The following is a 27,782-nucleotide window of genomic DNA, read 5'->3' on the forward strand; positions in this document are numbered from 1 at the left end:
CCAAATCCAAGCTTGAACCAAATGATAACCGCCCTAAAAACCAGACCCTACACTTTGGGGAAAATGTAAAAAAAATATGAGTAAGTACAAAAATGCACTAAGTGTGATAGTCATGCATAAAATCCTTGAAAACATACTAAAAAGGACATTTTAGTAGAATGCATGACATTTACTAGTTTAAATCATCATTTTGAAGATAATGAAAAGGCATAAGTCATAAGCATGTTCATTGCATAAGTCATTACATCATAAGAGAACCATACCATAAGTACCCCCCAAAGAATACTTGTGCAATGCATGAATAAGATCCCATAATCCCACCCATACGAAGTAAAGCTTCTTGAGTAACTATGGTTCATATTACATATTCTTGTACACACTTTCATAAATGGAGATTAGCCTTAACCGACATAGACCATGTGAGCTTACCATGGAATCCGGTGTCTACCCCACACCGAAAAGGAGTTGTCCAACTTGCCTTAGGTAGAACCAAACTTTTAGCTTAGGTGGATCCACTAGCTAAAGACCTATGTGGGAACATAGTTTATGGGATAAGGGGGTTTGCTACTACAATACTCGGCCTTTACTAACGTGAGGGCTTCCATCCCAAGAGATTGTTCCTAGAAACTCGGCCTCTACTAACGTAAGTGCTTCCATCTCATATCACTATTCACTCGCTTCTAAGCATAATTCCCATTGATTTCATGTTAAGTCTAGACTTAAGTTCATAATTACGGAAGAATGTCTTGACACTCAATCCATATAACTCATACTAAAGCTCATAGATTCAATAGGTGAGACTAGTCTTCCAACCTTAGAATCACTATATGTGACAAACCTTTCACATCATATCATATTCATACATAAGTGTGTACATGAGGATAACCATCCAATCAACACAACAATTATATCATAATCATATTCACTTTACTTTCAAAGTGATCTAAAAGCATATACATAAACCTCTTAAACATGCATAATTATCATGCTTTGCCCTTCAAGGACCATAGATCACATTCAATCAACATATCTAGAATTACTACATTAGACATGAATGATAACATGATTTAATTACTAGATGCATAATTCTATCATGTTCTACTCGCATCATTCAATACCCACACTTTGAGATCCAAATTAGGAAAATAGGGAAATTCATGAATTCTTGAGGATTTCAACATAAAACCATATAAATTCATCAATATATCCATAATAAAACATAATTCAATCATTAAAAACGAATTTGAAAGGAATCCATGAGATTGAAGTCAAACCCTAACTTTTGGGATTTCTATCTATGAAATTGAGGGTTTTGGAGGGACTCCATGGATGAAAACTATCCAAGGATGAAGGACTACCATACCTTCGTGAATAAATCCAACGAATTTGAGTGAAAAAGCTTGTTCCATCAACCCTAGCTTCACCATTCTTCTTCTTCTTCTTCCTTGGAGTTCTAGAGAGAGTTTTTGGGGGGAAAGTTGATTTTGATTTGGGATTTAGAAATTATGATTTAGAGAAGTTAGTTTAGGGACTTAAAAACCTTATATAGTTAGTTTAATTTAGTGTAAAACGACATCACTTAACATTTAATTAAAAAGAAAAACCCCAAAACACCCATAAGTATAACTGCCAAATGGCAGTCCCCAGGCCCCATCCACGCCCACCACTGACGGACCGTGGGAGGACCCACAGCCCGTGCTGGCAAGCTGTGGTAGGGGTTCTGAGGCATGGTTCCTGGGGCCTTGACCAACGGCCCTCACCCTTGAGGAATGGGTCCACCTAATGGTCGTGGTTCCCCTTCGTGTGTGGATTGCCTAGGCACTATTTTTTCACCCTTTGAAAGGTCCTCCTTAAGGACCCATGGTTGGTCCTTGGGGGGTCGTACCTTGACGTTTTAACCCAAAAACATATATATTTAGTATCGGGAGTTATTTACGACTCTAACCCTCACGTCAAGCCCTAGTTTAGCCTACTAGTTTCTGAAATGTTACATTATCTCCCCCTTGGGTACATTCGTCCTCGAATGACGATCTAGACGCCTTACGGGATGAAAGACTCAAAACTAGCAGCCCAACATGCATGAAACATCAAAATAATGCACAACTCAAAAGGAGGAAACTTCAACTCGAGCTAAAACATAGTCAATGCAATACAAGGGAGTAGGAACTACATCTAACAAACCATTATGCATGAAACTCAATATTTCACATATCCATAGGAGGAACTACCTTCTCCAACTAAAATCATGCTCAACACAATATCATGGAGCCAATATGCAATTACTCTCAAAAGCATACTAAAGCATGTTCATCAACTCATCTCATGAAGTTAAATAGGCAACTCATACTAAATGCACAACATGAGGAACATAAATCATGAAACCCAATTTCTTACTACACATGAATTTCATCAAGAACATGCATAACATAAGAAATTCATGGAAAAGCTCATACCACACACATGACTTTCAAAACACTAAAACTCAAGAGGAACTAATTACCTCAAGCTTGAATAGGAGTAGAAGGAAAAAGGTGAGGATATCGAGACTTCATATCAGCCTTGGCCTCCCAGGTAGCATTCTCAACTAGATAATTCCTCCATAAAATCTTAACGAAAGTTATTTCCTTTTTCCTCAATCTCTTGAATTGCCGGTCTAAGATTTCTACCAGAACTTCTTCATATGAAAGGCTTTCGCCAACTCCCAACCCTTCTAGGGGAATAATGGAAACCGGATCCCCAATACACTTTTTAAGCATAGAAACATGAAATACTGGGTGAATCGGGGCCAACTCATTTGGAAAATCCAACTAATAGGCAACTTTCCCAATACACTTCAAAATTTGATATGTGCCTACATCCTGGGACTAAATTTCCCTTTCTTGCCAAACCTCATCACACCCTTCATAGGTGAGATTTTCAAATAGACCCAATTATTAACTTCAAATTCTAGGTCCATTCTTCTCACATCGGCATAAGAATTTTACCTACTTTGAACCGCTCTCAACCTCTCTCTAATGAGCCGAACTTTCTCAATAGCTTCATAAACTGATTCGGGACTAATAAGAGCAATTTCACCTACCTCAAACCAACCAACCGGAGACCTACATCTCCTACCATACAGGGCTTCAAAAGGAGTCATACCGATACTTGAGTGGTGACTATTATTGTAGGAAAACTCTATTAATGGAAAATGGTCATCCCAATTACCTTTGAAATCTATAACACATGTCCTCAACATGTCCTCTAAAGTTTGAATGGTGCATTCCGCTTGACCATCCGTTTGAGGGTGGAAAGTCGTGCTAATCTTAACTTTAGTACCAAGCCCTTTTTGGAATGACTTCCCAAAGTGAAAAGTAAATTGAGTACCCCGATCCGAAATAATGGATAAAGGAACCCCATATAACATCACTATCTCATTTATGTACAATATGGCATAGTCTTCCGCCGAACGAGAGACCTTGACGGAAATAAAGTGGGCTGATTTTGTCATCCTATCTACAATGACCCAAATAGAATCATGTTGCCTTCGAGTGCTAGGCAAACCCACAATAAAGTCCATATTCACACCTTCTCACTTCTAAGTAGGAATAGGATTTTTTTGCGACAATCCTCCCGGCCTTTGATGCTCAACCTTAACTTGTTGACAATACGGGCATTTGGCTACAAATCCCGCAATATCTCTCCTCATACCATTCCACCAATAGACTTCTCGTAGATCACGATATATCTTGGTGGCTCCCGGATGAATAGAATACCGAGAACTATGAGCCTCATCTAAAATTTTCTCCTTCAAACCATCAATATCCGGAACACATAATTGACCTTGGTACCTAAGTACCCTATCTCCCCCTTGGGAGAAAGCCTCAATAGACTTCTTGAGTACCGACTCTATCAACTAAACTAATAAGAGATCAAAATCTTGCTTAGATTTCACATCCATCACAAAGGACGATTCGAAATCATTATGGACCATGACTCCACCCTTGGTGGAATCCACTAGTTGGACACCTAGTCGGGCCAATCTATGCACCTCTCTAGCCAATTCTTTCTTTTCATACTCTACATGAGCCACACTACCCATGGATAATCTATTAAGTGCATCTGCTACAACATTAGCTTTGTCGGGATGGTAAAGCACACTCATTTCATAATCCTTAAAAATTTCTAACCACCTTCTTTGTCAGAGATACAAGTATTTTTGACTAAACACATAGTGAATACTCTTGTGATTGGTGAACACATCCACATGGACCCCATACAAGTAATGTCTCCATATTTTCAAGGCAAATACTACCACCGCTAATTCAAGATTATGGGTCGGATAATTATTATAATGTACTTTGAGTTGCCTTGAAGCAAACGCAATCACTTTACCATTTTGCACGAGGACACATCCCAACCCAACTCTAGAGGCGTCACAATATACAACAAAACCATATGTACCCTCCGGTAAGGTCAACACTGGAGCGGATGTAAGTCTATCTTTCAACTCTTGGAAGCTTTTCTCACAAGCCTCCGACCACTCAAACTTAGCCTTCTTTTGAGTCAAAGCCGTCAACGGAGAAGCAATGGAGGAAAACCCCTCAACACACCTCCTACAATAACCGGTCAAACCCAAAAAACTTCTAATATCAGAAGGAGTTAGAGATCTAGGCCAACTCTTTATCACATCTGTCTTTTTAGGATCTACCTTAATACCTTTGCTTGACACAATATGACCAAGGAAAGCTACATACCTTAACCAAAATTCACACTTGCTAAACTTTGCAAAAAGTTGTTGGTCCTTAAGAACTTGCAACACAATTCTCAAATGGTCCATATGTTCATTCTCTCTCCTTGAATAGATCAAAATATCATCGATAAACACAATCACAAACATATCAAACGTATTGTCTAAACACCCTATTCATCAAATCCATAAATACAGACGGGGCATTTGTCAACCCAAATGACATAACCAAAAATTCATAGTGACCATACCGGGTCCTAAAGGTCGTCTTTGGAATATCAACCCCTCTCACACTTAATTGGTGATAACCCGAACGAAGATCAATTTTGGAGAAATAGCTAGCCCCTTGAAGTTTGATCAAACAGTCATCAATTCTCGAAAGGGGATATTTTATTCTTAATGGTCACTTTTGTTCAATTGACGATAATCAATACACATTCTATGAGACCCATCCTTCTTTCTAACAAACAACACCGGAGCACCCCATAGAGAGATACTCGATCGAATAAAACCCTTATCTAGCAAATCCTTTAATTGCTCTTTCAACTCGGTCGGAGTCATTCTATAAGGAGGAATGGAGATAGGTTGCGTATCCGGTAAAAGATCAATGCCAAAATCTATTTGACGCTGGGAGGAATACCGGGTAAATCATCGGGGAAAACTTCTGGAAACTCATTTACTACCGGAACCAACTCTAGAGAAGGGGTTTTCGACTCAACATCCATCATCCTAACAAGATGGTAAATACACCCTTTGGAGATCATTTTCCTAGCTTTAAGACAAGAAAAAAATTGACCTCTAGGGATAGAATTTCCCCTCTTCCACTCTAAAATAGGCTCATTTGGAAATTGGAAATTGACCACCCGAGTCCTACAATCTTAGAGGCATAACATGCATGTAACCAATCCATACCCAAAATCACATCAAAGTTTAACATGTCTAACTATACCAAATCCAACAAAGTAACTCTATGGGACGAGGAAATGGGACAACTTCTATAGACTCTTTTTGCCACCACCGAGTCACCAACCGGGGTAGAAACCGAAAAAGGTTCTACTAACACTTCGGGGAATATTTCAAACTTCATGGCCACAAAAGGTGTAACAAAGGACAAAGTGGCATTGGGATCTAACAAGGCATATACATCAATAGAAAAGACTTTTAACATACCGGTCACAACATTCGGGGACCTCTCTTGGTCACCTAGAGATTTAAGAGCATTAAAGCGGTTTTGCTTTTAAGCATTGGAGTTTGAACCATTTGGAGGAGCTTGTTTGCTTTCTCTCCCCTTGGCCATGAGTACCGGGCAATCTCTCATCTTGTGGCCACTCTTTCCACAACCATAGCACCCATTCGAGCTAACTAGGCACTTGCCTTCATGTTTTCCACCACATTTTGCACAATTAGACCTAGCAACAAAAGAACCACCACTATTACCTCCTTGAGGTTTAGGGTTAGAAACCCTATCCTTGTCGACCCTTAGAGCACTAGAGGAGCCTTGATTGGAAAACCTTTGTTTGAACCTTTGTCGACCTTGTCCATTGGACTTAGCATTGGAGAAATTCCCATCACCGGTTCTAGCTCTTTTCACCTCTCTATTCTTGTCTTGAAGTTTCTCATCCTCCATTTGTTGGGCATACACCATAAGACGTGAGATATCCATATTATCATGAAGCATTGCCGAACGACATTCTCTTCTTACCAATCTAGACGCACCCGTCAAGTACCTACTGATCATATCCCTTGAATCTTCCACCAAAGTCGGAGCATACTTGGACAATTGAGTAAACTTTAGAGAATACTCTTGAACACTCATACCTCCTTGACGAAGGTTAATGAATTCTTCCACCTTAGCTTCCCTCAACTCTCAGGGAAAGAACCTATCAAGGAACGTCGATTTGAACACTTCCCACTCTATTGGACCCGCTCCTACCGGCCTATTGTTCTTCCATTGAGTATACCATACTTGGGCCACACTATTCAATTGGTAAGCGGCTCACTTCGCTTTCTCTACCGAAGTCACCCCATGACATCAAGTATCTTATAAATCTCCTCCACAAATTCTTGAGAATCCTCTCCCACCTTGGAACCAAGAAACTTGGGAGGGTCCATTCTTGCCAAATCCCTCAATCTAGAAGACGCAGAATTCATATTAGGATTCACATAAGTCACAACATCTCTATTGGCTTAAGCCACCAAAGCTTGGGCCAACATTTGGAAAGCCGACCTAACCTCCTCATTTGACATAGCCGAAGGATCAATCGGAGCTTGGTAAACTTGAGGAGCTTGATTACCTCGAGGAGCTTTTTGATTAACATTCTCCTCTTCTATTCTTCTAGCATTAGCCCTTCGTGTATTAATTTCCTGAAGACACAAAAGAAGGATTAGGAGAGGGACTTTTATAGAGTTAAACTCTAAGGCACAACTCAAGAACAATGAAGGAAGTGACATTTCCTAAATATCTTATAGCCTCTCATTCATAAAAGAGGCGTGTTTCACATTCATGAACAAGACTCTACAAGATGTGGCTTATGAGACATCATCCTAGAATCATTCTAAACATTGTGCTCTGATACCAAGTTTTTCACGACCCAAGGGTACCCCCTAGACGTAACAAGGCACATAAAACCCCGAAAGACACCATGTAAGCCACTTAGCATACCATAACATAAAGTACTAGAACAATAAGATTAAAAACACATCTAAGTCCAAAAAAAATCTTTATAAAGGAAAACGAAAGTCTAGACTTATCTCAATTAGCCATCTATTACCATTCATGAGTCAAAATAGGGTCACATCCCCAAATAACATAATCTAAAATAGAAAGTACTAAAAATGAAACTCCAAGTGAAACTCCCATCCTCGAATCATGAGGACTCACAACAAGGAAGGAGAATAGTCAAATCCAAGCTTGAACCAAATGATAACCGCCTTAACAACCGGACCCTACACTTTGGGAGAAATGTAGAAAAAATATGGGTTAGTACAAAAATGCACCAAGTATGATAGTCATGAATAAAATCCTTGAAAACATGCTAAAAAGGACAATTTAGTAGAATGCATGCCATTTACTAGTTTAAAGCATCATTTTGCAGATAATGAAATGGCATAAGTCGTAAGCATGTTCATTACATAAGTCATTACATCATAAGAGAACCATACAATAAGTACCCTCAAAGCATACTCGTGCAATGCATGAATAAGATCCCATAATCCCACTCATACTAAGTAAAGCTTCTTGAGTAACTATAATTCATATTTCATATTCTTGTTCACACTTTCATAAAAGGAGATTAGCCTTAACTCACATAGACCATGTGAGCTTACCATGGAATCCGGTATCTACCCCACACTGAAAAGGGGTTGTCCAACTTGCCTAAGGTAGAACCATACTCTTAGCATAGGTGGATTCACTAGCTAAAGACCTATGTGGGAACATAGTTTATAGGATAAGGGGGATTGCCACTAGGAAACCCGGTCTCTACTAACGTGAGGGCTTCCATCCCAAGAGATTGTTCCTAGAAACTCGGCATCTACTAACGTGAGGGCTTCTATCTCATATCATTATCCACTCGGTGCTAAGCATAATTCCCATTGAGTTCATGTTAAGTCTTGACTTAAGTTCATAATTACGGAATAATTTCTTGACACTCAATCCATATAATTCATACTAAAGCTCATAGATTCAATAGGTGAGACTAGTCTTCCAACCTTAGAATCACTATATATGACAAACCTTTCTCATCATATCATATTCATACATAAGTGTGTACATGAGGATAATCATCGAATCAACATAAAAATTCGATCATAATGATATTCACTTTACTCTCAAAGTGATCTAAAAGCATATTACATAAACCTCATAAACATGCATATTTCTCATGCTTTGCCCTTCAAGGACCATAGATCATATTCAATCAACATATATAGAATTACTACATTAGACATGAATGATAACATGATTTAATTACTAGATGTATAATTCTATCATGTTCTACTTGCATCAATCAATACCCACACTTTGAGATTCAAATTGGGAAAATAGGGAAATTCATGGATTCTTGGGTAGTTCAACATAAAACCATATAAAATTATCAATATATCCATAATAAAATATAATTCAATCATTAAAAATGAATTTGAAAGGAATCCATGAGATTGAAGTCAAACCTTAACTTTTGGGATTTCTAGCTTTGAAATTAAGGGTTTTGGAAGGACTCCATGGACGAAGGATTACCATACCTTGGTGAAGAAATCCAACGAATTTGAGTGAAAAATCTTGTTCCCTCAACCCTAGCTTCACCCTTCTTCTTCTTCTTCTTCCTTGGAGTTCTAGAGAGAGTTTTTTTTTTTTGGGGGGGGGAGGGGGGGAAGGGGGGGAGTTGATTTTGATTTGGGATTTGGAAATTATGATTTAGAGGAGTTAGTTTAGGGACTTAAAAACCTTATATAGTTAGTTTAATTTAGTGTAAAACGACATCACTTACCATTTAATTAAAAAGGAAAACCCCAAAACACCCTTAAGTATAACTGCCAAATGGGAACTGGCAGTTCCCAGGCCCCATCCACGCCCACCACTGATGGACCGTGGGAGGACCCACGGCCCGTGCTGGCAAGCCGTGGTAGGGGTTCTGAGGCATGGTTCCTGGGGCCTTGACCAACGGCCCTCACACACGAGGCGTGGTTCCACTTACTGGCCGTGGTTCCCCCTCGTGGGTGGACTGCCTAGGCACTTATTTTTCTCCCTTTGAAGGGTCCTCCTCCAGGACCCATGGTCGGTCCTTAGGGGGTCGTACCTTGACGTTTTAACCCAAAAACATTTATATTGAGTATCGGGAGTTATTTACGACTCTAACCCTCACGTCAAGCCCTAGTTTAGCCTACTAGTTTTTGGAATGTTACACTAATACTCCCTTGGAATGATGGTATTGCGAGTGTTGATAAATTAAAATTCATAGTGAGATTTAGATGTCTAATTAGAGTTCTTGACTTGGTGTTCAATGTTTTAATTGTTTGAATGAATTGATTGCATGATTGAAGCCTTAGGGATGATAGAATACCAAATAAATATGTTGAAATGCATGTTCTAGATATTGTACAGTGTTATAATGTTTAGTTGATCAACCTACGATCCACGGACCGTTGATCAACCTACGATCCACGGACCGTTGATCAACCTACGATCCACGGACCGTTGATCAACCTACGATCCATGGTCTGAGGTCTGTCGTCCCACAATTGCAAAACATTGGCTCAAGTGGTGATCCACGGCATGGACTACGGTCCGTCGTTTGATTGACGACCGCTTCTGCATGATCGTGGTTCCGACTTTAGAGACCAAAATATGGCCTCCTGACCTACAGAGGGGATCAACGGTCCATCGTTCAATCGATGGTTCGTAGGTACCCAAAACGACACAGCCTAATTTTTTTTATTTTTTTTGTCTACGTCCTAATCTTCTTTTAAAAAAATTTCTTAGGTCTTTTTGAGTTCTTTGATTATTAACTAGTCTTCCATAGGTGAAATGGCACCAAAACAAGCACTCGTTTACACAAGGAAAAGCAAGTCCAATTCTGTCGCACCATCTCGTCGCTTGCTCGATGAGTTCAGTGGGGACAAGTATGTCCCGGAGACCACCAAACGCTCCCCCACTACTCCCGTGACCACGAGGCACAAGACTAGGCAGGTCATTTCATCGAGTGGTGAGGTCGAGGTCACTGCCCCCAGTCTGAGGAGGGGGCCTTACTTGCTGTAGAGTCGCAGTTCGGCTCCGAGTCGCAATTCGACTTCAGTTATGAATTCGAGCCCACTAGCACGAGAGAGACTCATGACCCCCCCTCCCTCCCGTGCTAGAGTTGAGCCGGTGCACATCTCCACCAAGCCAAACAGGTGGTGTGTAGAAGGGCAATTTTAGATCTACTTCGATGTGAAGTCTCTTAATGAACACTGGAAGGTCACTCGACCTATTACTGAGGAGCATAGGGTTTTGACAGGGAACCTCCAGACTTTGCCCACCATTCATGCACTATTCCAACAACACATGTGTGACTGGCTGGCCAAAAATCTGGGTAGATACATCGAGGAGATGGTACGGGAGTTTTATGCTCCCTATGCGGCTACGATAACTAATGTATTGCCACCACGAGCAAAGGCTTTCGCTCAGTCGCCTCTACTGACTACCATGGTGCGGGGCATCCTTGTAGATATAACTGAGTCCACCATCCGCCGTTTTATTTACGGCCCATCACATGCTCATCCTTTCAATACGGTGGAGTACAACTATCATATGGGAATAATTAAGGGTCGAGCATTCTGAGACTCCGAGCAGAGGGAGTCATTACTTCGTTGAATGGCCCGACATATAGCTGAGAAGGGAGAGAGCACCGAGTGGGTGCAGAATATGCAGTTGCTTATCAGAAAGGCAAATTTGTGTTTCGGAGCCAAATTTTGGTGGTCCATCATCCGCCACAGACTGTCCCCTACACAGACGAACAATGTTGTCACTTGTGATCATGCGGTGATGCTTGTTGCACTACTGGTACGGCTGGAAATTGATTTTACCCAGATTATTATTTCAGAGATTCATGAGAGGGCCTTTCGGAGGACTACTACATTTCCCTTTCCATGCCTGATTTTCCGCATGTGCAAAGAGTCTATTGTTTCGATCTGGCATTGTGAAAGGTTGGTCAAAGTGACCAAGACTGTTGATGTTCGGCTGATACAGGATGACACAAACCCCGTTGCCCCCATCGAAGTACACTAGTTGCAATTCCTTCTCTGGGTGTTGATTTAGTTCGAGATGTTGAGCAGGTTGCAGTGGCACAAGCTGATGAAACTTCTATACCCACTATTACGATCGAGGCACAGGCTCCCCCTTCCATCGCCACTAGTTAGGCTGCAAGCTCTTCACAAGCCACTCGCCATTCGGAGACTATTCTAGTACCTCTGGCCCAAGTCCAGAAATTGGAGACTCAGATGGCCACGATATTGCAGCTTATGCAACCATGGATGGAGAGGTCCATTGAGGAGTTAGATGTGCGCATGGAGAGGATGATGAACTCGGAGATTCAGGTGGTCCACAATGGGTTAAATGCATTCGAGTTGAGGGTGTTGGAGAGGCCTAGGCCCACTGTGGATATCACTACTTTCTAGATGGAGTTGGATAGGCTCTGTTTTAATGTTGATGTTCTTCTAGCTCCTGTTGAGGCTGTCCCCGAGACCGCACCTATGGTGGAGGCCGATGATTTGGTGTTGAGCGCTCTATTTGGTGACAAGATTCCTGCACCTGACCCTTCTTGTGCGACTGGGAAGCACACCCGCTCCTCTGACTATACTTCTGATGCTGATGAGGCTCGACGGGCACGAAAAAATGAGCGTCAATAGTTGGAGACAACTAGAGACAATCTGTATTCGAGGAGGAGCTGCGGCAGTGAAGGGCCCATGAGATAGGTGTTGGCCCATCTGGTTCGAGGAGCAATAATGATGGTGTTCCCACTGTTGTTGAGGGTTCTACTGAGGGCGTCATTGTTGTTGATCTGGCGTGTTCTGGGAAACCGAACTCACCCACTTATTGATGGAACTTCAGCGCTTACCCACCACGGATTTTCTTCACCCTTTGTTTTCCATTTTTTGTGCATTGAGGGCAATTGCACCATTTTTTCATGGGCGTAGGGTAAATAGGTTGTGAGTGATAGGGTGAAGTCTGAGTAACCCAACTCATAACCCTCCCTTGGGGTTTTCTTGCCTCTGTTCATTTTCCCCAAGAGACTGTTTTATATTTTTGTTAAACCAGCATGTTTAGGATTGTATACGTGTAGAAGTAGACTAAAAGATGAAAGCATGATGACATAAGATCATAAAATATGATACCTGCTCAAACTTTTGAACGGTGCTATATTTGTAGGCTTAATGAGTCGAATGTGCTGGATATTTATGTGATATGATAGGAACTGGTATGATAGCATGGCTTAAGTTATAACTTGAACTAGATGCTTTAATGATTCAATAATGAAACAATGTGTCAAGTGTGTGTGAGGTGATTTTGTATATTCATGCGGTGGGTGCCAATCTAGAACTTGCCTCGTTGTTCCTGCTAAGATAATCTAGGCTGGAAATTGAGAAATGATCATAGGCCCTTGTTGATATAAGTCCACTTAAGCCTAAAAAGAATTCAACCAAAAGAAATAAATGCTCCCTTATAAATGCTCCCTTCGATCCAAATGTTTGAGCCTAATGAATACGACTTCTTTCAATACACCTAATTCACCCTCCCTAAAAATCTATTTTGGCCCTGGTCCCTCCTTGAACATTGTGCACCTTAATTTAAAAGCCTAAGTTGAGGGTGGCTAATGCAGAAGTTGCCTTAATCTCGGCCTTGGTCCGACCTAGGACATCGTGCACCTCAACTCATGCAAACTACATAAGTTGAGGGTGGCTATGAAGAAGTAAACTGAAATAAAAGGGGTATGAAAAGAGTTGTGTGTAGAAGAAGAAAAAGATAGTAAAAGGTGTGACCGTATCCAAAAGAAACAAAAGAGTGATAATGATGTTGAATAACAAAGAGAGAAGAAGTAAAAGAAAAACAAAAGAGAAAAAGAAGAATGAAAAAGTTAAAGTCACATCTGTGCTGAAATAAGCAAAGGAAAAAAGCAGAAAACAAAATGATGTCAGAATTGGTTGAGAAAAGAGGTAAATAGCCAATTTAATGTCAAGGAGGGCAGAAAAGTCACTAAAAATACCCAAATGTATCCTACCTGACCCTAAGCCTACATTATAAGCTAAGAAAGCCCTATAGTGATCCTAGTGACCAGTCTGGAGAGTCTATGCAGCGAAAATAAGGAAAAGTCTATGGTATTGAGCACTAACTGTATCTGAATTAACTTCTGAGCGCGAGTGTTTACTGAATCCTTAAGCTAAATCTATCAGATTTTGTGTGAGAAAAAGGATTTATTTGTGGTAAGAGCACTAGTTGCATTATTGCAAAGTTGATATCTTGGTGATTGTTGAAAGTGTATGTCGTGATGTCTATTAGTCGGTCTATGTCATGTTTTGATCTGCATGAGTTAGCTTATTGAGTCTAAATGAAAAGATTTGCACTAAGTGAAAGAATTGATTTGAGAAAGCCATATGATTGCTTGAGTTTGTATGTTTACTTCTACATGAGTGTTGTTTAGAGCTAGTGTGTCGCTTGAGGACAAACAACAATTTTAAGTTGAGGGTGTTGATATACCAAGAGTTTACGATATTTTTGATGCATTTCCGTTGAAGTTTGTGTGAGTCTTGGGCATTTGGTTATTATATATGATGGTGTTTTTATGTAATTTTTGCAGGAAATAGGTTTGGAGCGGTTGAGTGAGAAAAGAGCTAAAATGGCAAAAGTAGTAGTTGACGGAACCCAACCACGGACCGTCGTTCAGTTGACGGGTCGTAGGTGGGGAGGTGTAGATGTGAGTTCAAGGAAGTCTGACTAAATATGGAACCATGGAGGCAAACGGCGCCCCGTAGCTTGATTGACGGACCGTTGATTAATGGCCGTCGTTTTGATCAGAGAGTTGAGTTTCAGTACTTGAACCACGGAGTAACAGGATGGACCGTAGTCCAATCCACGGACCGTAGGTGGTAACCGTCATTTGAAGATCCTAGATTTTTGGCCGACTGCTGACCCACGAACCGTAGGTTGATCCACGGTCCGTAGGTCGTGTTGTCGATCAAAACCGTGTCTGAACCAATATTTCCTTATTTCCTTTTCCTACTTTGTTTAGGACTAGCTATTATAAATATAAGTTGTAATTTTCATTTTTGGGGGTTAGACTTTTTTGGAGACTATTGTTCTTAGCTTTTGGAATTATTTTGCAAACACTTTAGTAATTTAATTCTTGAAGCTCGTTTATGCAATTTGTTTTTGATTATCAATTCAAGATTTCGGTATTCATCTATTCTAATTGTAAGTGCATGATTTATCTTATTAACCCTAATATGAATTGTGAATTCTCAAGCATGAGTAGCTAAATCCACAACTGGGGTTGTGGGAACCATGAGCAATTAACAATGTATGAATAATAAATAAGTAATTCGAGAATAGTGTAAGCATGTATTGTTAATTCCATCGTTTAGAATGCTTTCTAGCGGTGTGCAACGTTAGAACTCGTCTCATTCCTACTTGCCAGACTAAGGAGGTAATGAATGAAAAAGGGATTGAGCAACAAAGATTTAGTTAAGTTTAGTTGCTATCTAATAGCCTGACCTTAATCATTATGATGTGAGGGCTAATCCGGGGTTAAAGGTAAGGGTTAGTAAAGCATACACCCGTAAACGAACCAAGTTGTGTGGTAAAATTCCCTATTTAGAGGACCAATCACTTAGGGATATCTAACTTATCAACCTTGCATGTGAACACTAGGATCGAGTTACTATTATTAGGAATACTGATTCAAGATCCAACCCCAACTTCTAAATTAGGACCCAACTTTTAAATCACGACCCGACCTGGAATTCCACCCCTACACTATGACCCGAGACCTAAATCGAAACCCGACATCTAAAATGGGGCATGAATTTTGAACCAGGACCTTACCCTAACACCTATCCAGGACCTGATCAAGAACCTATATTCTGAATTGGGATATTACCCTGATACCTGACCTCAATAACCAATTAGGAATACGAACCCAACACCTAAATTGGGACCTGACCTCGACTCTCGACCAAAAACTCGATTCTAACAACCGACTCGAATCATCACCCCTAAAACCCAACCCGAAATTCAACCTCGAATGCTTACTTATGATTCGATAGTCAAACTGAGAAACGACCACGAGCCCATTTGGGACTCAAGAGTTGGGTCTTGAATCAAGGTCATGAGTTGGGTCCCGAATCGAAAATCACGAGTCAGATTGCAAATTATCGGGAATCGGTAACCGAGATTTTATTTAGGGTTGAAAGTTGAAAATGATTTTTGGATAATATTTTCCTAATTATTTTTGGAGGCAAGTCATTTTCCTTAATTTTGAGAAAATATCTTTATTTGAAAAACATTTAAGTCAACCATACATGAAAAAAATGGAAATCGTACTAAACACAAAACTTGTGTCTTTATCTTATTTTTTTTATTATTTCTCCCTCGTTCAAATGATAGTTTATATAGGATGGTGATAAGAAAATATGATAGGTATATCATGTATATAAGTTTGTATTCTGATATTTGTATGATGTTTTTAATTTTCTATTTTTCAGAAAATAGTACTTTTTTCCGAGCTTAATATCCAAGTTCAAGACAATCTTCTCTGCTTTTATCACGTGGGAAAAATAGGAATGCAAATTTTCCTTCTAGAAAGAGGATTGTGTCACTACCGCTTATGAAAATTTTGAGCATAGGAATCATCCTTCCATTGAAATCCTTCTTGATGAGTGTCTCTTTGAGGTATTCAAACATCTTCCCAGTGGCCAAGAGAGAAGTGTTTGTGCTTGTGTTTACCAGCACTGGCTTATGCTTTTAAGCAGCATTCGCAAGGATGAGATTGCAGAATCTAATGGTATAGAAGGTGAGGGATATCTTGTCAAGTCCCTTTTTGGTAGGAAGCCACAGATTTCAGATTTGCTACTATTGTCGTTGGAACTGCAAATTGTGGAGGCTTAGCAAAGCTATATCTTTGGGGGAAACAATCCTTGTCGTGGTGTGTTTGATGCTGGTCTCGAGGCTATCACTCGAGGTTGCCCTACTCTTAGAGATCTTTCCTTTTGGAATGTGTCTTTTGTTCGTGATGAAGGCTTATCTAAGATAGCTCATGGGTGTCATCTATTAGAGAAGCTAGATCTTTTCCAATGCCCAACAATTACTAACAAGTCTTTGTTCGACATTGCCATGAAATGTTCCAATATGACGTCATGGGTGTCATCTATTCGTAGTCTCCATATGTTGCTCGCTCTTTTGGGGGTAATATATTGATGGAGTTTGTCTTCTTTGACAAACAAGTTCACCCAGAAGTTTTTACCCGCTAGATAAAGAAACTTCCAAGTCTCTTTCATTGTCCTTTAGAGCTAACTAGCCTATTTCGAGCAAAGGAAGTAATGGATTTTGTCAAGTTTTGTTTGAAAGATAACATTTCTTCTCTTTGACTCTATGTTTTTGTTAGTTTTTTACATTCAAATCGAAGAACCAAGATCATAATCTTTGTCCCATTATGGAACTCAAAATTCAATTTCAAATCCAGATTTGAAATCCATCCAACCGATTTTGAATTTTGAACCCTAGCTATTTGGGGTCTATAAATAGAACCCCCCTCTTCTCCCATTTTTACTCTGTTCTCAATTTCAAATTTCATTGAGTTAAAAAATAAATTCTACCGAGTTCAAGTTTACAAAAATTCTTAATTTCAGCTAGTCGGAGTTGTCCCCTAGTGAAATGTCTCAACAACTTCAATACATCTGCCAAAGCTTACCACGGAAAAATCGACTTTATAGTTCGCGCATGATTTCATTACAAAACCAAAGTTTTATATAACTGAGCTATATATCTATCAAATATGGGAAAATATATAACTAGGCAAACATGTAATATGTTTTTATAATATATCATTATAGTTTGAAAGAATTACAATATGTTGCTATAGTTAGGGTGTTGTTATTTTCTCTTTCCTCTCTTCCTCTCTCCTCTCTCTCAGCACTCTCGCTCGCCTCTCTTCCTCTATCCTCTCTCCTCTCTCTCTTTCATGTCTTCCTTGCCTCTCTCCTCTCCCTTCTTCCTCTTCTCTCTCTCACCTTTCTCTAACCCCTTCTCAATACAAATGATAACAATTAATTATACAAATAACAATGTTAACAAATAATTATACAAACACAAATGATAAGTGTCAACTATACAAATCCTCTTCAGTGATACAAAATACAAATACACATGTATTCGCTAATACAACACTCACACACCATTCATACAAATGATAAGAATTAATTATATAAATATAAATGATGAATTTGATACAACATTCATACAATTGTATATGGATACAAATTGTATTATTTGTTGATACAATTGATACAACATTGATACAAATGATAACAATCAATTATACATATACAAATGTTGAACTTGATACAACATTAATACAAATTGCATTCATTAGTAAATTGTATTCATTGATACATATACATTCTTGTTACATATATACAACTATCCAGCACATATACTTTGCTACATAGATTTGTCCAGAAGAGGAGGAGGAGATGACGACATAAATTATATAGTATTTTAGAAGTTATTATAGTGTTTATAAACTAAAGTGTTTTTAGGGCATATGTATCTTCTTCTTTTTAATAAACACGAAATAGTAAAATTTTCATTTAAAATATATAGATCTTTTAACTTTTTTTCCTTTATAGCAACTAAAATTTTATGTCCATTGGAACAAGGTTTTTAGAAATCAAATCATGTATCACATTTGAGTACTTGTGCACAAAAGAAATTTCATTCGCAATTTTTTTATTAAATAAACTACAAAAACAAAAACTAACACTTAAAATAAAATGAAAATAAATTAAATACCGATCTGTTGAAAAGACAATTCATGTAGAAACTTGTTTAGGAGGATGCACTACCATTGACAGAGGGAATTCAAACACCCCAATATATGTGAAGGTTAATGCAATTAGTGCTTACTATTATATATGAAAATGTTATCAAAGATATATAAATATGATTTTCAATTCTAAAAATTAATGTATAAGTAAAACTATCGTATGTGTGTCGAGTTCAGAAATTGAATCATTTTTATTTCATTAGTTTTATTTGGCCCATGCTATGTTAGGGCCCAAATCAATAATAACTAAGAAATTCTTAGATATTTTAAAAGAAAGAATTTTGTTTTTTTAAAACATCAGTTTGACATTTTTTAAGGACTCCCAGAATATTAAAATACAAAATGGTTGTAACACCTCGTAACTCTACTCTTAGAATTCGAATCTTTTGTCGTAAGTATACAAGCTTGAACCGGGTGATGTCTTACTTATGCTTATGTTTTAGGGTTCATTCCTATCAATGTGAAGTGTATTAGAAGTGGTTAGGGTCATAAGAGACCTCTAGTAAGTCTAGTTCAAAACCTTCCTACCATCTCAAGTTTTTTGCATTTGTTCATACAAGGGTCAACTTCAAACGATTCTATTTCTCAGTATAGAATTAATTAGGTGGATCATGACCTATCAAATTAAAGATCTACGAGTGCTCTTTCTAAGGCCACTTGGTTTTCATCGTATGGAGTTTAGAGTAAAAGGTTTCTATAAATTATTTTAGCCTTTAAAACTACATTGAACTGATTTAGAATGATTTCTTTGATCATATACACCCCTAGGCCTTCGATTATGAAAATTCGCATGACATAAACTTCAACCTCCATACATGTTATTTTAGATATGACTTTTGAGCTTAGTCACATATATGATTCAGATAGATGAATATTATTTATCCTTATGAGCATTAATATGTATGTATGTTATTTTGCAAGGAATATTTAGTACTGAGAGGATGCGGGTTTGGAAAACCCAAGTCCCATAACTGCATGTCATCATAGTTTTTTAGTATACAACTTTGTCAGACAACTTCATTTGACCCTGAGAGGCTTAGATTAGTGGATCCACATATATGTATGATATGGTCTTATACTCTAGCAAGGTATAGGGCAAAGCTCCAAACTAGGTTAGTTGTTGGACATCATGAGCTCAAATGGTATATGTTAGTTATAAGAAACTCCCAAGTTTATGTAGCTTTTTAGGATATGCTCGTAACTTTATTTGATTCACTTTAAGTATGTTATTTACAACTATGATTATACAATGCTACAGAAATAGACTCATCTCTATATATGTTTTTGTAAGAATATTGTGAATGGTATTTAGACATGAACTCCAACTGTTTTCGCTTAGTTCATCATTAGATATATGATTTTGGGAATCTTATTTCACTGTCTTTGTTATGCCATTTTACGATTATGCTAGTGCCCCTAACTTACTCAATACATTTTACGTACAGACGCATACTTTTTTTCTACGTAGAATCCTTTTATGATGTAGATTCTGACGCCCGTTCTCAAACTCGTGGATAGTGAGGTTGCAACAGTTCCAACCAGCAATTGGTGAGTCCTCCTCATTTGGGTAGTTCCTGATTAGTTGTTAGTCATATTTTAATAGTTTCTTTGTTTATTTGGATCGAGGTAACTAGGGGCCCGGTTCTAGTAAACTTCTTTCCTTCCATTTGAATGTTAGAGGATTATTTCAGACATTAGTTGTAACAGTCATCATGGATTTATTAATTTCCATATTAAGACTTATTAAGCATATATTTATACTTCCACATTAGTTTCGTATGATTTGCTTTGAAATGTTATGCCAAGGGTTAGCTTGGGACCATTCATGTTCAACTGGGCCGAGTTCAACTGAGTTTAGGCTAATTCTGATAAGATGGGGCAAACATGAGTGTTGTGTCTAGACAAATGTCACACAATAGGGAAAACCTCAGCGAGGACGCTGGTTCCATAGAGGGGATGTATGTGACGTCCCATCTTAAGATAAAAAGTCCACATCAGCAAAACACATGTGATATGTTAGGTATATAAGTAACTATACCTTAACCACTAGTGACACTATATATATATATAAAACATGAACTCTCAAACATGAATGTTGAATTACTATAATATCCCCAATTACAAATACTCAATTTATTTTAATTATTTTATTTAATTATATTATATTAAAAGTAGATACCTTTACACACTAAAGGATTATGACTTTTTCGATGAGTTGTGACGTTTCCAAAGGATTGTGATACTTTCAAAGGGTTGTGACTTTACCAAAGAGTTGTGACTTTTTCAAAGGGTTATGACTTTTCTGATGAGTAGTGACTTTTTTGAAAGGTTGCACCTTTTCTGATAAGGTGCAATAAATACCTATTTGTACTACTATTTGTTAGCTATAAATAGAGGGGTTTCGTCTCACTTTTAAACTATGATTTTTTTTAAGGTTTTCTACTCTTCTTCTTAAAATATCCAAACTGTTATTTGCAATAGTTGATTAAGTCCCAAATTCAACGAAATTGGAGGTACCACATAAGAAAGAGTTGGTGAACAAATTGTAACAAATCATTCATCAATTCACTCAAATTTTCCTCTTACAATTTTCATCACATACATATTCAATATTATTTATATCATTTTAGAACATTAATACCCTTTTAATTAACCTACATATTTTATTTATTAAAAAGACTAATTTCCTACGAATAGTCACAACAATTTCTACCTTCATGTTTCTTTGGTCATAAATCGCAACCATTCACTCCTTATAAATTCTTGGGGATCTCTTTTCTGTGACAATTTGAGATCATTTAAAATTTGCATATATGATTCATCCCAATCCATTGATATGTTTCACCGAAGTTCTTAGCTGTGGAATTTAGCTATTAACTTTCTATTAAAGAAGAAAAGAAGAGAACACAGAAATGTGCAATTATCTATGAACTTTGCTTCACACAGAAAAATTCTGTATATAGTGCGTAGGAATTTTCATTTCTTTTTCTTGTTTTGTTTCTTTAATTAATTTCTTTCGTATTTTCATTCAACAGAGAATTCAATAATTAGTGTTCACATAATGATCGAACAATAACGAATACACATTGTGAATTATTTTTCTAATAAAATAAAGAGATCAAGTTGTGAGAGAGACAATAACAATATGTGATATACGATATGTGATGTGCTATATGCAATACGCGCTATGTGATATGCTATATGCAATACGCGATAAGCAACATGCAATATGCAAAGGGTGTACATCACCATGTTGGTTCAGGTTTTTCAAATATTAAATCAAACCATTTGTGTCGAATTTTTTAATTTATAAACCAAACCAACTAATAAGGCTAGGGTTTTTTTCGAGTTTTTCAACCTCAAGTTTTTTTGGGTTGGTTTGGGTTTTTCAAATATCAAACCAAACCATTTGTGTCAAATTTTTAAATTCATAAATCAAACTAAACTAATAAACCTTGGATGTTTTTGGATTTTTCAGTTAAGTATTCATACAAACATATAATTAATTTGTGCTCCAAATATTTCTTTAGTACAATCAAAATACAACTATCTCAGGTATTTCTTAAGAAAATAACACAAAATATGAGATTAGTTATGACAGTAAAAGGGTGTACATGATCGGGTTGGTTTGGAGTTTTTCAAATATTAAATCAAACCATTTGTGTCGAATTTTTCAATTTATTAACCAAACCAACTAATAAAGCTAGGTTTTTTTTCGAGTTTTTCAACCTCGAGTTTTTTTGGGTTGGTTTGGGTTTTTCAAATATCAAACCAAACATTTGTGTCAAATTTTTAAATCTATAAATCAAACTAAACTAATAAACCTTGGATGTTTTTGGAATTTTCAGTTAATTATTCATACAAACATATAATTAACTTGTGCTCCAAATTTTTCTTTAGTCCAATCAAAATACAACTATCTAAGATATTTCTTAAGAAAATAACACAAAATATGAGATTAGTTATGACACTAAAATATTCAACAAAAAATAATAATGAAATCGTATAAAATAATTATTGCAAATTGATAAGTCATAATGAAAATGATCATAACTTAAAAGTACTAAATCATGCTAAAATAAGTCAAATAAGTATTAATTACATTATTAAACACTAAAGAAAAAAAATTAAAATCAGGTTATCTATTTTAAATGTCTAAATAAATGTAAAACTAAAGAACAAATATTCAACATTATTGTCATTCTTAGTGTTGAATTAATATTTTTGGTTAGCATTAGTATTGATTTGATTTTAAATTGAGCTTTATTAGAATTACTAATATCATGGTAACCTTTATTGGACCATTCAAAATTTCAAGTCTCAAAAACTCGAAAAAATATGTTAAAAGATAAAAATCATGAAAAAGTATAAGTAATATTTTGAAATTATATCAAAGTAAATACTTTTATGTATAAAATAAATGTTAAAACTATAAAAATAATGCCGGGTTGGTTTGGTCTCGAGTTGACTTTTTTTAGTTAAAATTAAACCAACCCAAGTATAGTCCGATTTTTTTCCAATACTAAATCAAGTCAAACAAAACCATTAGTTGGGTTTTTTCGGTTAGACTCGGTTGCGGTTTGATTCAGTTTTCAGTTCGGTTTTGTATACCCCTAGCGATATGCTATATGCGACATGCGATATGCGCTATGCGATATGCTATATGCGTTATGCGATATGCAATATGCTATATGCGATACGCGATATATGATATGTGATATGCGATATGCGATATTGAGGAGAGAGAAGAAGATTCTTTTTTAGAGAGTAAAATAGAGAATTGGGTTGGAGTTGGTTGAAAATAGAGAACTCTATATTTGGACAGTAAAATAGAGAAGAGGGTTGAAGATGTCCTTAGGCTGTATAGAATGAAGATTTCACAATGAAATGTAGCTAAGAAATAGAAAATGAAGATTCAAGAATAGAGAACAGATTTTAAAGAGCCACATTTTGCGTACGGATGTTGTTCATAGTTAGGGTCCTCTAATATCTGAAGAAATTAATCTAACTGATCATAGAGTTGCACTTTACAGTTAGGATCTTCTACCAACTGAAGAAACTAATTTAACTAGTTTTTGAACAAGCACTGCCCCAACTCTACACATTGAAGTCATGCTATTGGAAGATGAACTATAATATTTCATTGACTGAGAGATGGCCATGGAAACTAATTTGGAAGGTGAAATGTCCATTGAAAGTCACGTGTTTTGTTTGGCTATTGATTAGGAAAGCATGCCTTACTCATGAAGCTTTACAGAAAAGAGGCTAACATATATGTTCGAGATGCTTTATGTGTGAACAAGAAGATGAGGTAAACAATCATCTGTTTATTCACTGTCAAACAGCTGCAAGGTTGTGGATACGTTTCTGTGCATTCTGGGGATTAGCTGGGCGACGCCAAAGACTAATGTGGAGGTCCCGAATAGCTGGCCAGGAGTTGGAAGTAGAGGCAAGAAAGAATGGCCACGTATGTAAATCTTATGGTTTATAGTGAATGCACAGACAGCACATATAACATATGATTTGATTTCCCAGAACAAACTTAAAATAGTTCACCAGAAAAGGTAGGTAGTCTCACATACCGTTTCAGGTTCTTCTAGAAGAAGCCTTCGAGAACAAGCATAGCAACTGCCACAGTGTTTTCCATAATCACCAACCCCTAAGCCAAAAACATCAACTAGTTTTTAGACACAACTTTCCTGTACTGTTAACTTAAACTAAATAATATCCTAGATGGAATTAATGTCAACAGAAAAGGCAGAAAATTTGAAATATATCTTTGAAACAGAGAAAATTAGAAAATTTGAAATATTGGCAACCATTATTCATGGGAAAGAGTAAATTTGGAAGTTAGTTTCTTAGTTTTAAATTACTAAACAGAGTTTATAGTACAAGCTCTGAGTTGATCTACCACAAACAAAATTTTGAAACAGGAAAAGACATGTAAATGTAAGTTAAAACAAATGACTCATCATGCGCACAAGATTTGCAATCGCCTAATCAAAGTAAAACATAATTGTGCACAAACCTCATCATAATTGAGATGGTAGTCTCCCAACTACTTATCAGCCCATTTTGAAATTGGCAACAAGAAAGACTGCAAGAAAGTCAACTCTTGGAATCCCCTTTCCCTTTCAACTCTACAATGCAAACTCTTCAAGTGCATTCTCTCTTGCGGTCACCTTTGTTCCTTTAATGGTATTTTTTTTAACTGTTCAATGACATATTGCAAGATCATTTGCTCTCCCGTGATGACAAACTGCAACAACACAAGGGGCATATATCGAAATAGGACAATCACGCACCAACAATAAGCAAAGAGGAATGATGGGGGGATCAGCTTCAATCAAGTAACCAAATTTGAAATAAGGGTAGGTAACCAAGTAAAAAGAAATTGATGCAACATGTCAAGAATTTATTTACAAACAGTTAACAAAAGAAGATGGAAGCAATTGCCTAACAGCCAATTGCTTATTGGGATAAAAGAATTTACTTAAATTTGCAGAAGTTAAATAATGTGGATCGAGGAGAGGATGAGGGTTTTGTATTCCAAAAAACCAATTTTCAGTCCATAGTGAAGTTAAGGCAGTTATAAATTATAATTAGACTATAAATAGCACATTTGATTCGACAAAGGTCAAATTTCTAAGTTGAACAACACGCAGAGAAAAATAGGACCTGAAGAATAAGACTGGACAAAAAACATTATTTTTCCTTAAATAAAACACATTTAAAATAATCACCTTAATTCAGCTAGATTAGGTTACAACTGTAAGTGACTAATCACAATCTTATAGGTAGTAGGCAGGCTACACACTCTTCAGTTAAGTTAAACCGAGGTTATTTCAAAATGATGGGTAATTTGGTCTTCTTTGGTAGCTTCAACAGGATTGTTGATATCTGTATTAATAAATGCATAATACCTGAGTAGTCAGAAAACATAGTGTATGGTATTTTCCATACAACCTATTGTTAATTGTGAATGGTAAAATTGCTATCAAATTATTAAAATTCCGGTTGCTATAAGTACCACAAACGGAGTGCAGATCGGCAACTAAGTAGGGAGCAGCAAGAACAACCTCACATTTGATGCATCATTAGTTTTACATAAGGATGAAGCATCTAAAATGGCCACTCAATACTCAAGGACATTCAAACAAATGAGAAACTGAAGTGATGACCACTTTTGATCACCCCCAGATTCATTTTATGCGAAAAAAGTAAACTGACATTGAATGTTAGCATCGGCCAAAAAGTACTCCAAGAGGACATCAGCAAACCTAACTAACATAAAAAGAACAAAGCCTTCCAAATCTTTTAGTAACTCAGTCAACGAAACACGATTTTCCTGGTACTTCAAACTAGATTCAAGAAATTTCAGTTTCTTTTCTAAATAGGAAATTGCAGGCTATGCCACATATTGCAAAGAGCTTGTGGTCCATCACCACTCAAATAATTGATAAAGAAGTAAAATCTAGTCCAAACATTTGATATACCATCAGCAGGTTATTAGTCAAGCAAATGCTAGTAATGTTTTAAGCAACTCTGACTAGAAACCAGTATTTATTTATTTTTGCCATTTTATACCTGTCGAAATAATAACCAAGCATAGCACATGTAGTGGATGGTTTCTGTGATTCCCAAAATACGCCATATGGACTTGAAGAAGCTCCAAAATTTCTTTAACATCCTGGTTGGAAAAGATGAAGTTCATAATTGATCATTCAAACCTATAAATCGATTTCCTAAGGAATGTACTCACATAACATCATTCATTGCACTACTGTTCAGGATTTTACTATTATACAAAGAGAATAGGTTATTTTGTTCATATAAAAAAACTGGACCTCAATCCTGAGCAAGTAGGGCTCGCCAATATGAATCCTCACTGATCATAATTCATACAGTTCCATTTTAAGCTCCTTAGACCCATATTATTTATAATAATTAAATAATAATAAGCTCTAGAAGTTCTATATATTTTCGAAATGCATATAAATCTCATATAAGACTAAAGGACTCCCACAAAACACAAGAGCTAAATTACTACTAACATGACTAAAACATAGTCCCAACTAAATAAACCTTTTCTATTGTGACCTATTATTCACTATGTCTACATGAATTCCAACATAGGTTTTTCGAGACAATTTCCTTCCATGTGATTTTGTGGCTCATGCCCTTTTAACACCTTCACTCATCATGTCCCTCAATTACAAACATAAGTACTCAACATACCAAAGACTGTAAATCAAATGACCCTTAAGAATATTGCTAGATTCATAAATTAGCAACTGAACTAACAGAAAGGAACAAGGGGAAATTAATACGGAAAAGGCCAACTCAGCGTCAAATAGGATTATCAAACCTCAAGCAGAAAGGGCTGAAAGCGGAACAAATAAGCTATGAATGAACAGACCAGTTATGCTACTGATTCACAGCCAACAATCAATCAAAATACGCCCAAAATCTCATCATTTAAACACTTTAACAGCTAAGGATCGAGCAAGCAATCGATGCATCAAGAAATTAAAAAAAAAAAATAAGAACGGGAATGGAGATTACCTTTCTGGATGCATGCAGCGGACTGAGACAATGAACTTTGAGGCAACTAACTCACCACCAACGGAATCTCGCCGGAAATGCCTTCAAATTCGACCAACCAAGACTTGTAAACTTTTACTTCTAAATTAACTAAGATGTTATAGGGATTTTCCCCTTTCTAAACTTATAGTATTAGAGGATGAAATTGTTGTTCTTGGAATAAGAAATTTGTGCCTTAGTCAGTGTAAAAAAATCTCCAGGAGAGGATTTGGGGCAGAAATTAGGGGGGAAACGGGTGAAGAATTGGGTGAATTTCAAATTTGAAATTTGAAATTTTCTTGGAGGACTGACTCGATTCTCAACGGATTTGAATGGAGGATATTGATTTTTGAGAAAATGAGGAAGCAAGCGCGAAATAGCTCCACCTGGATTTAATTTGAAATATACTTTTAAAACAGAGAGAGGAAGAGAACACGCGCGAGGCTGCCGCGCGATTTTGTTTCTGGGTCTCGCTGGGTTGAAGGAGAAGAACGCACGGGGGTCGGGGTCGGGGTCGTTCACGCGCTGCTGTTTTGTTTGGATCGTTGTATGTATTGCATTGTTTGGGCTGGACTGGGTATGGAATTGGTAGATTGGGCTGCTGAAAAGAGGCAAAAAGGCCCAAAATTTTTTGGTCTTTTAATGGGTTCAATGTAGGGGAATTTTCACATATAGCCACTCAAAAATAGTCTAATTAATCTCCATAGCTATAGTTTGATAATTACAATTCGTAGCTACATGTTATATGGAGGAGAGAGGCGAGCGAGACTGGGAGAGAGAGGGGGCAAAGAGTGGGAGAAAGGTGAATTGTATATGTATATAGGTTAGATAATTGTATATTATACATATTTATTTGTATATATGGAAAGCGAGATTGGGAGAGGGAGGAGAGAGGC

General features: G+C 37.1%; 1 long non-coding RNA gene across 2 annotated transcripts; it reads right to left on the reverse strand.

Moving 5' to 3' along the window:
* LOC102580999 (uncharacterized) lies at positions 1-27,371 on the reverse strand. Of its 2 annotated transcripts, XR_001474921.1 has the most exons (5): positions 26,869-27,371; positions 25,891-25,993; positions 24,332-24,562; positions 23,886-23,962; positions 1-47 (listed from the first exon to the last, which is right to left on the reverse strand). It is a non-coding gene; the product is annotated as an uncharacterized lncRNA (long non-coding RNA). The 2 variants fall into 2 exon arrangements; XR_368214.2 differs by lacking the exon at positions 1-47 and having other exon boundaries at positions 22,754-23,962.
* Between the last annotated feature and the right edge of the window lie 411 nt (positions 27,372-27,782).

Source organism: Solanum tuberosum, unplaced genomic scaffold (genome assembly GCF_000226075.1).
Source record: "Solanum tuberosum cultivar DM 1-3 516 R44 unplaced genomic scaffold, SolTub_3.0 scf00279, whole genome shotgun sequence".
Lineage (NCBI taxonomy): Eukaryota > Viridiplantae > Streptophyta > Magnoliopsida > Solanales > Solanaceae > Solanum > Solanum tuberosum.